Source organism: Drosophila bipectinata, chromosome 3R (assembly GCF_030179905.1).
Source record: "Drosophila bipectinata strain 14024-0381.07 chromosome 3R, DbipHiC1v2, whole genome shotgun sequence".
Lineage (NCBI taxonomy): Eukaryota > Metazoa > Arthropoda > Insecta > Diptera > Drosophilidae > Drosophila > Drosophila bipectinata.
In genome coordinates, this window is record NC_091739.1 from 12,699,994 (window position 1) to 12,712,714 (window position 12,721).

At 37.6% G+C, this 12,721-nt stretch overlaps 1 protein-coding gene across 1 annotated transcript in view; it reads left to right on the forward strand.

Annotated features, from left to right (window-relative positions):
* Positions 1 to 296: 296 nt before the first annotated feature.
* The window catches only part of InR (Insulin-like receptor), a 44,167-nt gene continuing 31,742 nt past the window's right edge, over positions 297 to 12,721 (forward strand). The window contains exons 1-2 of the mRNA XM_043212278.2: positions 297 to 1,077; positions 11,858 to 12,241. The gene's annotated coding sequence lies outside the window, so the exon portion shown is untranslated. The remainder of the gene's footprint in view (positions 1,078 to 11,857; positions 12,242 to 12,721) is intronic.

The following is a 12,721-nucleotide window of genomic DNA, read 5'->3' on the forward strand; positions in this document are numbered from 1 at the left end:
TTTTACTCTAAAAAAAAACCGGGTGGGAGCTGCAACATCGTACATGATCGGAAATATGGTATAGTATAGTACTATAATATAGTGTAGTATAGTTTCTCTGCGTGCGGGTGAAAATCTTTAAAAATTTGAACATTTTCTACCGTTTTTTCCCGCGGTTCGATTCGAAATTTAGTGTTCGAAGTGTTTTTTCTGCAGCAAAATGTTGGAAAACGTAAAAAAATGGAAAGTTTTCAGCACTGGAGTTCGAATCGAACCTGTTCGAACTTCCCTCGAACTTCGGAGAAAATGAAAACACTGGCAAAATTTAGTGTCAAACGGGCGCTCCAAGAGAAACCTCAGAAGCCACGGAAGGCACGGAAAGTGATCGCAAAAATAAATAAAAATAAAAAGAACGGACGCGGTAAATCTAGCTAGCTAGAAAAAAAAAGTGTGCAACTGCCGACAACAAATTTTCCCACTAAAACGGACGCGTCGCGGGATTTTCTGGTTTTTCGCAGCCGGAATCCGGGAAAATGTCCGGCATTAAGTGAAATTGTTAACAAAATTGTTAAATGCAAGGTGAAGCACGACGCGGGGCAATTATTGGCCAGGAGGCGCGGTTTTTAACGGATAATCAGCCGCAAGTGAAATTTAACGCATTTCCTGAATGGAAGATACGTAAATAAAGGCGAATTTTAGCGCTGGGAGTCGGAATTGTCTGAAAAAATATTTGGAAACGAGCGGCGGCGCCCGAAATTCCATGAAATACAAGTGGCGTTTTTCTTCGTGCCTGGGAGTGCGAGAGTGAGAGAGTGTGTGTTAAATCCACGGTAAATAAATAAATAAAATTTGTACACACACATACACACGCGTACATAGCGGTACATAGAGCATGTTGTGAAGTTGCGGCGCAAAAAGAAAGCACGCGAATAAAACATAAGAAAAAATGTAATTACGCCTGCGTCTGGGAAAGTGCGTCGTTCTATTTTGAAATCGATACCAAAATAAATTGTAAGAAAAGTGACAAAAACACAAAATATATCAACAACAACAACAACATAAATTAAAAATGATTAACAGTAATCGGGATGCAAAAAGGTGAGTCCTGAAAGATCTTTTTAGAAAAATAAAATATAAAAGTAGTGGAAAACGTAACTAGGAAAATACTCTACGAAATTACTACGCAGCAATTTATGCCAAGTTGTTTTGTGAATGAGCAGCGCAGCCAGCATACTCCCTCGCTCTCACTCTTGGACCCCTCTCTCTCTATACCGCTCGCTCTCTGGCTTTCTCTCTTGCGGCTGCGCGGAGAGAAGCGAAGAAGGAGCAATGAAAGAATTTCGATTGCTGCCGGTTTTTTGTGGGATGTCTTGTTGTTGTTTTTATTCCTATTTTACGCACAAAAGTGCTCCAAATATACAACTTTTGGGTCTCAAGTTGTTTTTGGCAATTAATTAATTAAAATTATTAATTAAAACTTTACAAAGAAAACATAAACTTTATACTACAAAAAATTATGTATAGCCTTCCCAAGAGTCCCCTAGGGTATTATTTTTACACTCCCCCTGGCATAGGCTTTAATTTTTATTGATCAACTTTATTTCATAAATTGTACATTTTATGCTTACTCACCTGTTGATTTGTCAAGGTTTTTGCTTAAACGATCTTTTTATTTCGATATTTGAGCACCGAAAAAATGTTTACGTCCATTTTAATGTGTTTAATTAACTACAAAGTTGCGCACCAGCACCACATAATTTCATTGGCTGTCAAAAAGTCATGACGAAGCACTTTTTTCCGTCACATTTGTTTTCTTTTTTTTTTTGTCTCCCCCTCCCCCCCCATTTCGAGTTCAGTGCCACAAACTAGTGCGACAAAATAATGGAGTTTCAAACACGTGCAACTAACAAAAAAAAATTTAATTTAATATATGTTAGTTATAAGAAATGGTTAAATATACATAGAAATAGATAGAAAAGATACATAAGAAAAGATACTGAATAAAATATATGATAGCTATTATAATGGAAAGTAAACTGTTAAATAAAAACCATTATTGATGTATTATTTATTAAAAATGGTTGAATGTCTTTTTATAAGAAAAGATCCTTAATGAAAAGCATCAAATAATGGAGATTCCTGCAACAATTAAATATTAAAGATATATTATTTATTATATGTAGCTAAAGATAATATCTTTAAGATATCCTTATCTTTATATTAGAAGACATCCTTTATAAAAAAAAACCAATAACACCAATAACTAGAAATATTTTTTGGGGGCATTAGAAATAGGGTCATAGAGGGGGATAGAAATTGGAATATAGTCCACTGGGGGGATGGAAGGATGGAGCCAGCACCCGCTCGCTAATTAAAAAGCATAAGCACTAATTGGCATGCCGCTGCGATTGTTGTTGTTATTTGTGGTGTTCGGTTGGACTGCCCACTTGCTGTGCGATGGTGTGCTCTTATTATATTCTCGTTATTATTGTATAATAAGAGAAAAATGCCATAAAAAAAAATAAGGAGATGGGTGGGTGGAAATAGTATTTTTTTTGGGGAAGGAGAACATTAACAACAATAAGAATCAATAGTAAGACAAAAAAAAACCAAATGAGAAAAATCAAGCAAGAATTGCGCATTTTTGTATTAATCATGCTATATTTTTGACGAGGCCCGAGGAATGTTGGCCAATGTATTTGTATTTGTGCGTAATTTATTTATTTTTAAATCGAGTTTGCCTGCGTACCATGGTATGGGTGTGTGTAAATGCCTGTTGTGTGTGTGTGTGTGTCAGTATTGTGACAAAAATAAGATGCCGCAAAAACAAATTGTTGAAGAAATAAAACCAAAATAAAGCAGATCGAAAAAAGATCTAGAAGAGGATGAGGCAATGACGGAACCCGGGCCAAGATTGTTGTTCTTTTTATGTTTTTGTTTTTATGTTATTTGTGCGTTATTTTTGATATTTGTCTTGTATTTTGTTTTTTTTTTCATTATTATTATGGTGGGGCCGCAAAACCGGAAATTGTTTGTCCGGCTATTGTTGATGACGTATGACTCAATAGCCGCCTCACCACTCATTGGGAATTTTAGCGCATAACTTGGCCACACTGATTAACAGTGGCAAAAAAAAAAAACAAATTATAATATACTATAGAGAAAACTTCTAGACTTTTCTTAAAAAAACTATGCTTAATTTTAAGTTTTCTTTAATTCTTCTAGAAGTTGCTCTACTCTTCGGCTTTGAAATACATGACCATAATTAAAATACTCTACACAAAGGTATAAAAATAAAACCAAAAAGTTAAAAAAACAAAAAAAAAACAACAAAAAAACAAAAAAAAGCTCTGACCATATGTCTAAAATGTTGCCTTGCCGCGCATGAGGGTGAGAGAGAGGGCGCGAAACCAAAAGAGAGTGGCCGGTGTGATAAGCGTATGTGTGTGTGTTCGTGTGTGTGTGTTTCGAGCGAGACAAACAGACAGGTGTCATTGACCTTTTAGCTGTGATGGCAAAAATAAAACAAAAACAACAACAAAAACAAAAAACAGCTCACACACACACATACACATACATGGGCAAACAAAATTTGTGTGCACTTTTTTCTGCTGCGTTTGCTTCTCTTTCTCACTCTCCCACTTTGTGTTTTTTTCATTCTGCTGTTTTTATTTTTGCTTTTGTTCTGGTTGTTGTTGTTTTCGCTGCTTATGCTGTGAACTTCTTGGCCTTGAACTTAGACGCGCGTCTTCTAATCGCTCCAGCACACGCCCCATCCCTCTCCCTCGCCACAAAACATGCATGCACGCACTGGGAGTTTATTGCTCTGCTGGTTCTTGTTGTTGTTTTGGTTATTTGTTTTGAATTGAAAAAGGAATTGGATTTCAAATAATTGTCAAATGAAGAAAGGGGTTTTTGGAGAAATAACTAAAATTTCTAATTAAAATTAGTTTCCAGTTATCTTAAGAAAATTTTGTAACAATTACGTAATTACAGTGTATATGCTTTGTGTGAGTCAACTTGTTTTCGCCTTTAAATTCGCATTTAATTGTGTTTTTATTTGCATGTGCCTGGTGGCCTGGCGAATAAATCGAATATTTGTGTATTCCCAGAGTGTATGAATCAGAGAAGCGAGGCAGCGGCATACGCATCCATCAGCCATCAGAGTGTGGCTCCATTCTCAACTACAAACACCACCCATCTTACCCACCCAGCCCCGGTACTGGTGCTGGTGCTTCGAATCAGAGTCTTATCATGAAAGAGAGTCTAAGGTCCAAGTAAATATTACCCAGAACACAATAACAAAAACACTAAGAAAAAAAAACAACAGAGCACATGAACGCATGACATATGTAGCAGCATGTACGAGGGTCGTATGACGACCGTCTAGCCACCCACCCACTCCCCCTTCAAAACTTTGCACTCACGCGCCTACGCAGAAAGCATCAAAATAGTAAAGCAAGATAATAGTTTCAAGAATTTCAAAATCAAAAGAAATTTATTAATAAAATATTTGAAAAGAATTTCTTGCTATAGTCACTTCCTGTTCCCACTGTACATTAATAACTGTTAATGCGAATAATTGGAAAAGAATTATGCGTAAAAAAAATGTGATTAGATGGGGGGGTGGTAGACAGACCCGATGACGTGGTTTTTTGTGAAATGGTTATGGGAACTGGGTACTGGGATCTTGTGATCAGTTTATTCTGTATCTTATTCTGCGACATAAACACACACACACACACCGAGACATGAATCAACAATTGGCCCGGCCAATGGCGAACTGTTTGTTTTCATGTTTTGATGAAAGATGGAGTGACTAACGGGCTTACGAGCTTATCAGCCCAGTATCCTATTATTTTATGATACTCCCAATGAACTGTTAAATGTACAATTACATATGTACCTCCCCCGTCACCTCGCCCCTTGAGCACCCACGACCTCTAACAATTTTAATATTCATGCCTCTCCTCGATCTCTTTTCAATTCAGCCGTCCCACTCGCACTGCTTATTGTTTTTGGTTTTTCGGCATTTCGCTTTGCGCAGTTATTTGTTTTTCTTGTTTTTAAAGATTCCGTTTTGGTATTGACATTCGTTTATTATTTTCCGTTGGCTGTTGTTGTGCCAGTGTATGGGTGTAATAAACAACACACGTGGTTGCAGTTCTATGAGCGCTATCTCTCTCTTTCGCTCTTTCTCGGTCACCCACACATGGGGGCATGCAGGCAAAGCGAGAAGGTGAGCCCCAAGAGCAGCCCCATGCCCGACAGGGAGAGAGAGCACTTCTATTTTGTTTTTGATAAAGTGCGTGCTGCTGTTTGTCTTTTTATGGTGATGTGATGCGGTATCGGTGTGTGTGTATCGGGGTGTGTGTGTGTGGTGTGGCGCTTGGGAGCATTTTGTTTGTGTTCTGCTGACGCAGACGTCGACGCCAACGACGTTGCTGCTGGGTGGGCGGCTGCGCTTTTTTTTGTTTCGCCGCTGCTTTCGTATTGTATTTATAGTAATTTTCATAAACATTACGAGATAAGCCCAACGCCCGCTCACTTTTCGTCTGCCCCCAAGTCTCCCCCACCCCTCTTCGTTGCTGGCTTGTTTTCCTTTTGCGTTTGTTTTTAATGCGTGGGCCCATCCGCGTTGCATATCTATTGATTGGCTGACGGCATTCGCATTGTTCGTGTTATTTTCGCCGTTAGCCGTTTCAAAGTTAATACGCTTGTTCTTTGCCAAGCATTTGTTTAGCTTTCTTTCTAATCTAAGCCAGGGGGAGGGCAGGGCAGGGCGTCAGCAATATCGCCGTTATAGCTGCCTCTTTTTGGCACTTTATCTTTGGGGCGTTCTTTTGCCCGTGAAGGACTTTTGGATTTCCTGTTATTATAAGCTATAATGCCGAAGGTAGTCTACATAGAGAAGGAGAAAGGATCACCTCCTGAGTAGATATAGTATATAGAGTGGATATAGATAAGTAATCTAGTATCTCAGTTTTAAAGATTTCGGCTTCAAAATTTGCACACATCCTTATTTTATTAACATCCACTATATTGGTCAGAAGGAGCTTTTATCCGTCGACTATATCCTAAAGCTTTTATTAAACTGAATGATCGGACTGGCCATAACTTTGATGTTTTTTTCACGTTACAAGGATATCACTCTCTATGGATTATATTTTGTGCAAAATTATCAAATCTACCAAATTTTAGAAGGATTGGCAGATTATTTCCTATAGATGGAAACGATCGGACAGGCCATAACTCTAGTGTTTTTAAAGATAGAAGGTTGGGACTTTCCACAAAATCCTTTTTTAACCAAATAATCAGCTCTACAAAATTTTATTAGGATTGTCCGACTATATCCTACAGCTCTTATACAGAGAAAAGGCTATACTTTTAAGATTAATGAAGTTAAAAGGCTATAACTATCTATAGATGTTACTTTTGGGAAACCAAACCACAAGTTTTGTATCTCCAGTAGGTCATCCTCTATGTCCTCTATGCAAATCCTTCTTCATGATGTACATACCTCTCCTGTACTTGTGCTTAGAAATATCCTGTCACTTTGTCTTAACACCGCACGGTGTCACCTTTGTTGCTGGGTTTCCGATTTCCAATGAACTGGAAAATGAGTTAAAGGCACTCACTCGGCGGTGGTAACCTGAGGGAAACCTTTTTTTTTCGCCAATGATCTCCCAGCTTATACATAGGATTGCTCATTACATTTTCTCAATAAACGGCTTTTTCTTGATTTTGCCTGAATAGGATACTAGGTAGGGGGGTAGGACTGTTTCCAGCCACTGACCTGTGTGTTGTTGTTGTTGTCAGAAAGACGTGTGCGCGGGAAGTTGTTTTCCAAGTGTTTCTTAGAAATTCCAGGCCACAACTTCTTCAACTACTCCATCATGTAAAATGTAAACTAAACTCTGGTCTCTACCTGTCTCTGTCTTCTTGTTTGCCTGCCTCAACAACAATAACAACAACAAGCCGCAAAACAACAATCATGAAGACATTTTTATGATTTTATTTTAACTGTACTCGTAAATTTTGCGATTAGTGGATGCGGCATGGTATGGTATGCTTCTCTTGGATTCTCTGGCCTTCCTGGGCTCTGCTCCTCCCTTGACCTCCATCTGGGAAAGCCTACCCCCCTTTCCCCTGGCCACAAATCTTAAAGCTTCGCTTCGCGTGCTTCACGCGCCCAAATCGGCACTCCATATACTATGTGTGTATATATATCATGTAGTATACTCTGTTTTAAGGGGTTATAACTTTTATGCAAGAAGGTGGGCTACAAAAACAGGTTAAAGGTTAAAAAAACATATAATTTCCTACCAAAAATTATAAAAAAAAATATTTATAAAAAATATTTTAACCCTTTACATGGCAATAACTCCGATTTTCTTGATTTTTTTTTGTTCGGTAGATAAGTGAAAATAAAAAATACACTTCTTTTTATTTTTTTTTTAAGGTTGGTTTTTCTTAATTTTTTTTTACAAAAAGCAAAAAAAACCGATTTTTTAAACTTAGCGAAATTAATGATTTAATTGTATTATAATGCAACAAACACAAAAACTCAATAATATACAACTAAATATAATATTTACCTGTTTTTAAACATTAATTGAATAAACTATACAATTTTTTTTGATTTTTTAAATTTGGGTCAGAAACTGCACAACCAATTCAGATTACCACATTCACCAAATTGGTTGGAAAAGTAATCACCTGTTGAGTATTGGACAGAATTCTGAGTGATCAACACTTTTTATATAAAAAACGAAAGTTTCTGAACTGCATAAAAAAGTTTTTATACAGTTTTGTAACGCAGTTTGATAAATAATTGAATTTAAACGGTATGATGCAGATCTGCATCACCACCATGTAAAGGGTTAATAATTAATAATAATTATTAAGCCAAATAAACTTAATCTATCATATCCCTTGAATTAAAAGTGTATTTGGCCATTAACTTGCTCTCTTTTTAAAGCTGCTGCGCTTGCTCCTTTTAGCCATTGTCATTGCTGTTGTGCCTCAGCCCCTCTCGCCCCAACCCCGACCCCTCCCCAAACAATGGATCGGAATGAGACGGCGGCACTCGGCAGACAAACCTAGTGAGACATGGCCGAGACGAGGTACAAGAGGAGAGGGCCCAGAAGAAAGGCCGCCGTTGCCGTCGCCGTCGCCGTCTGGCCAAGAGCACCGCACCACTGCTTCGCTCTTGTCTGGCCTGGCCTGGCCTGGCCTGGTCGCACTCTGTGTCACTGTCTGCTGATGTTTGCTTTTGCAACATTGTTGCACAAGTTTATTTTTAGACACATTTCCATGATGTTCCGCTTTTTGTCCGCCTGCCTGCCACGCTGACTCTGCACATTGATTCTCCACTCCAGACATCCCAGACATTGGGATTGAAAGTTTAAAGTCCTTAGGATAGTGGTCTCGAAAAGTTCTTGACTCATGCCTCATGCCACACAATACATGAGAGGCAAAGTGGCATGTAATTTTTGCTCCAAGATTACACTCTAATGGCCATTAAATATTTCAAGTTTCTTTATTTTTTAAAGGTAACTGTACCTTTTTGGGACGACTTATTTGAAACCCAACCCAATGTACTTTCGGCTGCATTTCATTTCTCCGTTTTTTTGTTTTCTGGCTTTTATCGCAGTTGCTGCTGCTACCTTCTGGTTGTTTGTTTCGTGAGGTAATTAATTTTAGCGTTGTTTTCCTTTTTTTTGTTAATTTTTTCATTTTTTTTGTAGCTTGGTGGTGCTGCAAAATTTATGTATTTATTAGCCCCTATGCATAGGAGGTGGCTTTAAATTTTAATGGTTTTTTAATTAGGCGGCGTCGTTTGATGAAAGTTTTCCATTCCCCCCCAACCTCTCCTCTGTTTCTCAATTAGCAGAGCTATTGGCTTGAAAAAATAACTGTTAACAATATAGAGTTTGGTGTTAAAAAATCGAAAAACGAACTACAACTACCAACTAAGCGTACAACCGCAGGTTTACAACTTACAACCGCATGTGTAATTTTTTATTGCAACCCATTTAGGTGACGGCGCTGCTTCCGCTGCCTCCCTTCCTCTTCTTCTCTTCTGCTTCCTCCACTCTTTGGGCCTTTTTACAAACGGCTGCTGCTCCTGCTGCTGGGCTGGCTGGCTGGCTGGCTGCTAGTATTTTTTGGTAGTCACTGTACCACATTGCGCCGCAAAACAACAACAACTATAAAAGCACCAGACAAGGGCCAACGACCGCATTCTGCACTCCTCACACACGCATGCAAAACTGTCTCGCTCACACACAGCATGCATATTTTGAGGGGAGAACGAGACAGTTGTGCGTCTTCTTTTTCATTCATAAGCGACTTTGTTTTGTTGGTGTTGTTTTTATGGCTTATGGAAGTAGTAGTTGTTGTTGTTGTTTTTATTCCCCTTCTGGCGCTTCGCTTTTTTTTTTCTTGTTTTTTTTTTTTGCGACCTCTATCCGTGAGAAAAATTCTTATTTATTCAAAAGATGGTTTTTATTCAAATTTCAGTTCGCTTGCAGTTCGTGATGCAAGTTAATCTAAAAATATGTATTTAAAATAAAACTAATAGATTAGATTCTTCTTCTGCCTCTTCTTATTCTTCTTTTGGTTTGTTTTGTTTTATGCTGAGAGTGGCGCGTTGCCGCCCTTATCACACAGATACTAATACAAATGCAGGCGGCCTCCGGCTTTTTGTTTGCTCTCCACGTCTATGATAGGCACTCCACTGCGATTTTATGTCCTTTTCATCATGTTTCCATTAAAAACATACAAACTTTACATAAAATAAAATAAATTTTAATTTATTTCATCGGTTAAAGGCATCCTTAATTTACCTTTTGGAACCCACCTTTTCTGAACTCATCCTTCAGGTTTCTTATCGCAGGCATGCGCTCTCTGTTTACTCTCTTCTGTGAGTCTGGCTCTCTTCTCTCTCTCTCTCTCTCGTCGCCGTCTCTTTCTGTCTGGCCTCCGCCTACTGCTTCCACTTTGTTTTCGTCCTGTCTGCGTGTTTTTATACGCACTGCGCCTTAACACGTCTATCCGCAAAATACAACCGCCGAGAGAGAGAGCCCCAGACAGACGGCGGCGTGTAAAAGAGAGCGCAGCTGCATTCGGCCTCTCGCTTGCACCCACACCGGGCCGTTATTAGATTTCAGTTTGTTTTCGTTCCCATTCGCATTCGCATTCATTCGCTCGCTTCGTTTTCACACATTGCGCTTCGCGTCATTTTTCGGGGTCAACGTCATCTCGAGGGTGGCCGGCACGGCGTCGCTGCCGGCACCGCTGTCGCTGCCGCTGTTGCTGCTGCGCTTCTTGCACGCCTGGCGCTTTTTTAAAATACCCTGGCGAGGGTATTTCTATTTTTAAGCAGATGTTTGTAATTAATTAATGTTAAATAAATATAGATTAAAATTAGTAATTTATAATATTTTTAAGATATTTATTAATTAAGAAGGTAATAAAATATGAGGGTATAATCAACGAGGAATATGGCCTAAACCCGTTTACCATTCTCTCTCTTGCTGGTGCAGCACATTTTTAATGCCGGCGACGCGCCTCCCAGTTTTGTTTGTGGGTGTTGTCTTGACCAAAATACACATTTTGGCCAAACCGGCAAACCGTAAATAAATAAATTATTTTTAAGCCATTATGGTTTGTAATTAAAATTAAAATAAATAAAATAATTTATTGTAGATTAATATGAGCTTTTCCAACACAAATATTAATTAAAACTAAATAATACAATATACAAAAGAAATAATTTATTTATTTTCGCTTTACCTCAGCAGTTTTCCTTTCTATTTTTTTTTTTTAATTTCCTTTTTTGCATTTCGCGTGCCGCACACAACACCCCACGTGACTTTTAAGAGGAGGTGGGTCTTCCAACACAGAGAGAGAGAGGCACTCTGTCTGTCTGGCCTCGATTTGTTGGTGAGAAGAGTTTGGGGGAAGAATTACCCAGAGGGGTAGGGTGGGGTTGTGGGCGAGAAGCGCACTCAAGAGGGGCGTGACGGTGGCTTTTTGATGCTTGAGCTGCGCTGTTTTTCTGGCTAAAGTTTGCTGCCGCCGCAGATGGTGTTTTTATTTTATTTCATTTTTTTTTATCAAGGAATTAGTGAAATAAGAGAATGGTGTTCATGTGTGGCCCCCTGTCACCTAAAAAATTAATAAAAAATATAATAATTAATTAAATGAATGAAAAGCTTTTTCTGGTTTCTGGAATATTTTAAAGATATTTTCCCTCTCAGAACTAACTATCTGAGGTATCTAATAGTCGTAAGATATTGTTTAATGTTTTCTTTCACTTTTTTGTTTTTTTATTTATTTTTTTCGATTGCACTTTATAAGCAAAGACCTCTACATAGTTGCAGCAGAAAAAGGCGTGGTTCGTGAGTGCCAAAACAACATTTTGCGTTTTTTGCAGAAGTCTAGTGGCGTTGATGTTGTAATAAGTTGTCGTTTATTGTTTGATAAAGTTTTTGTACATATTTTTTTTTATACTTTTTACAGTTTTTCCGCTGCACTAGACAGTTTTTGTGTTTTTTTGTCAGAAAGTGTTCTTTTCTGGGTGGGGCTTAGTGGCAATTTTTGGAATAAATCCGAGGGTCAAGTTGTGGAATTGTGGAATATCAGGTGGATTAATGTTACAAAAAATGTAATTTTTAAGTATTCCTACCCTTTGTCTTTGATTTGTCAAGGTGCTCTCTTGAAACTATACCCAAGAAGTATATAAATTCTTTAGAAATTTTAATTAAAAGAATTTCTCAATCAAACCGGTGGTGTAGTTACCCAATAAACAATTCAATTATTCCCAATTTATAAGTAAAATGTGTTTCTTTCTTTTTTCCTCTCATTTCAGTTCGACGACAAAAAGATGCATCATTGAGATCACGTGAAAGATCATCGAGTGCCACAAAGGTGTGAAAGTGAAAATCATGTGAAAAGAGTGTGTGTGGAATGTTATCAAGAAGAGAATATATCAAGAAGAAAACAAAAGCAACAACGCGGAAAATCATGAAAAATGATAACCTAAATAAATCAAATTGCTAGTCAGAATAACAAAAAAAAGAAAATATCAAACATAAATACCAACAAGAAGGGGAAGAGAGAGAGAGAGAGTTATAGAAGTGATCCAAATACCGATCCCCTAAGCAGCATTTCCACTGTCTCCCTCGACTATAATATATGCGATTTTCTTTGTTTTCTTTTTGAAGAAAGTTTCATAAAAACTATATAAACCAAGGTGAGTTTTCTTCACATATTCTTCTCAGAATTCTTTGTAATACTTATGAAAATACTTTTGAAAAAATACCCAATATTTATGTTGAACTGCTTTGAACTTTTCAACCAAGAAAGTGGCTCAAATAGGTGCTTGTATTTGGGTGTTTCTATACAAATTTTTAAAACCACTGTTTAACCTTATTTTCGTTTTAGTATTTTTTTTTTTATAAAAAAATATTTTTTAAATAACTACCTTCCAACTTTCATGTTTAACTTTGGTCTTTAGTATTTTTTAGAAAATATGTACTTTTCAAAAAATACCTAGTTTCCATTTTGAACTTTTCACACCCAGGAAACACCTTGGGTATCTATCAATAAAACGGTTTATTATTTTCTTTCTTTTTAGAAAATACTTTTAAAAAAAATATCCAACATCCATATTTGAACATTTCAAAGAGTACATCCAATATATGCGTAACTGTTGCTCAGCGTTTATAAAAAA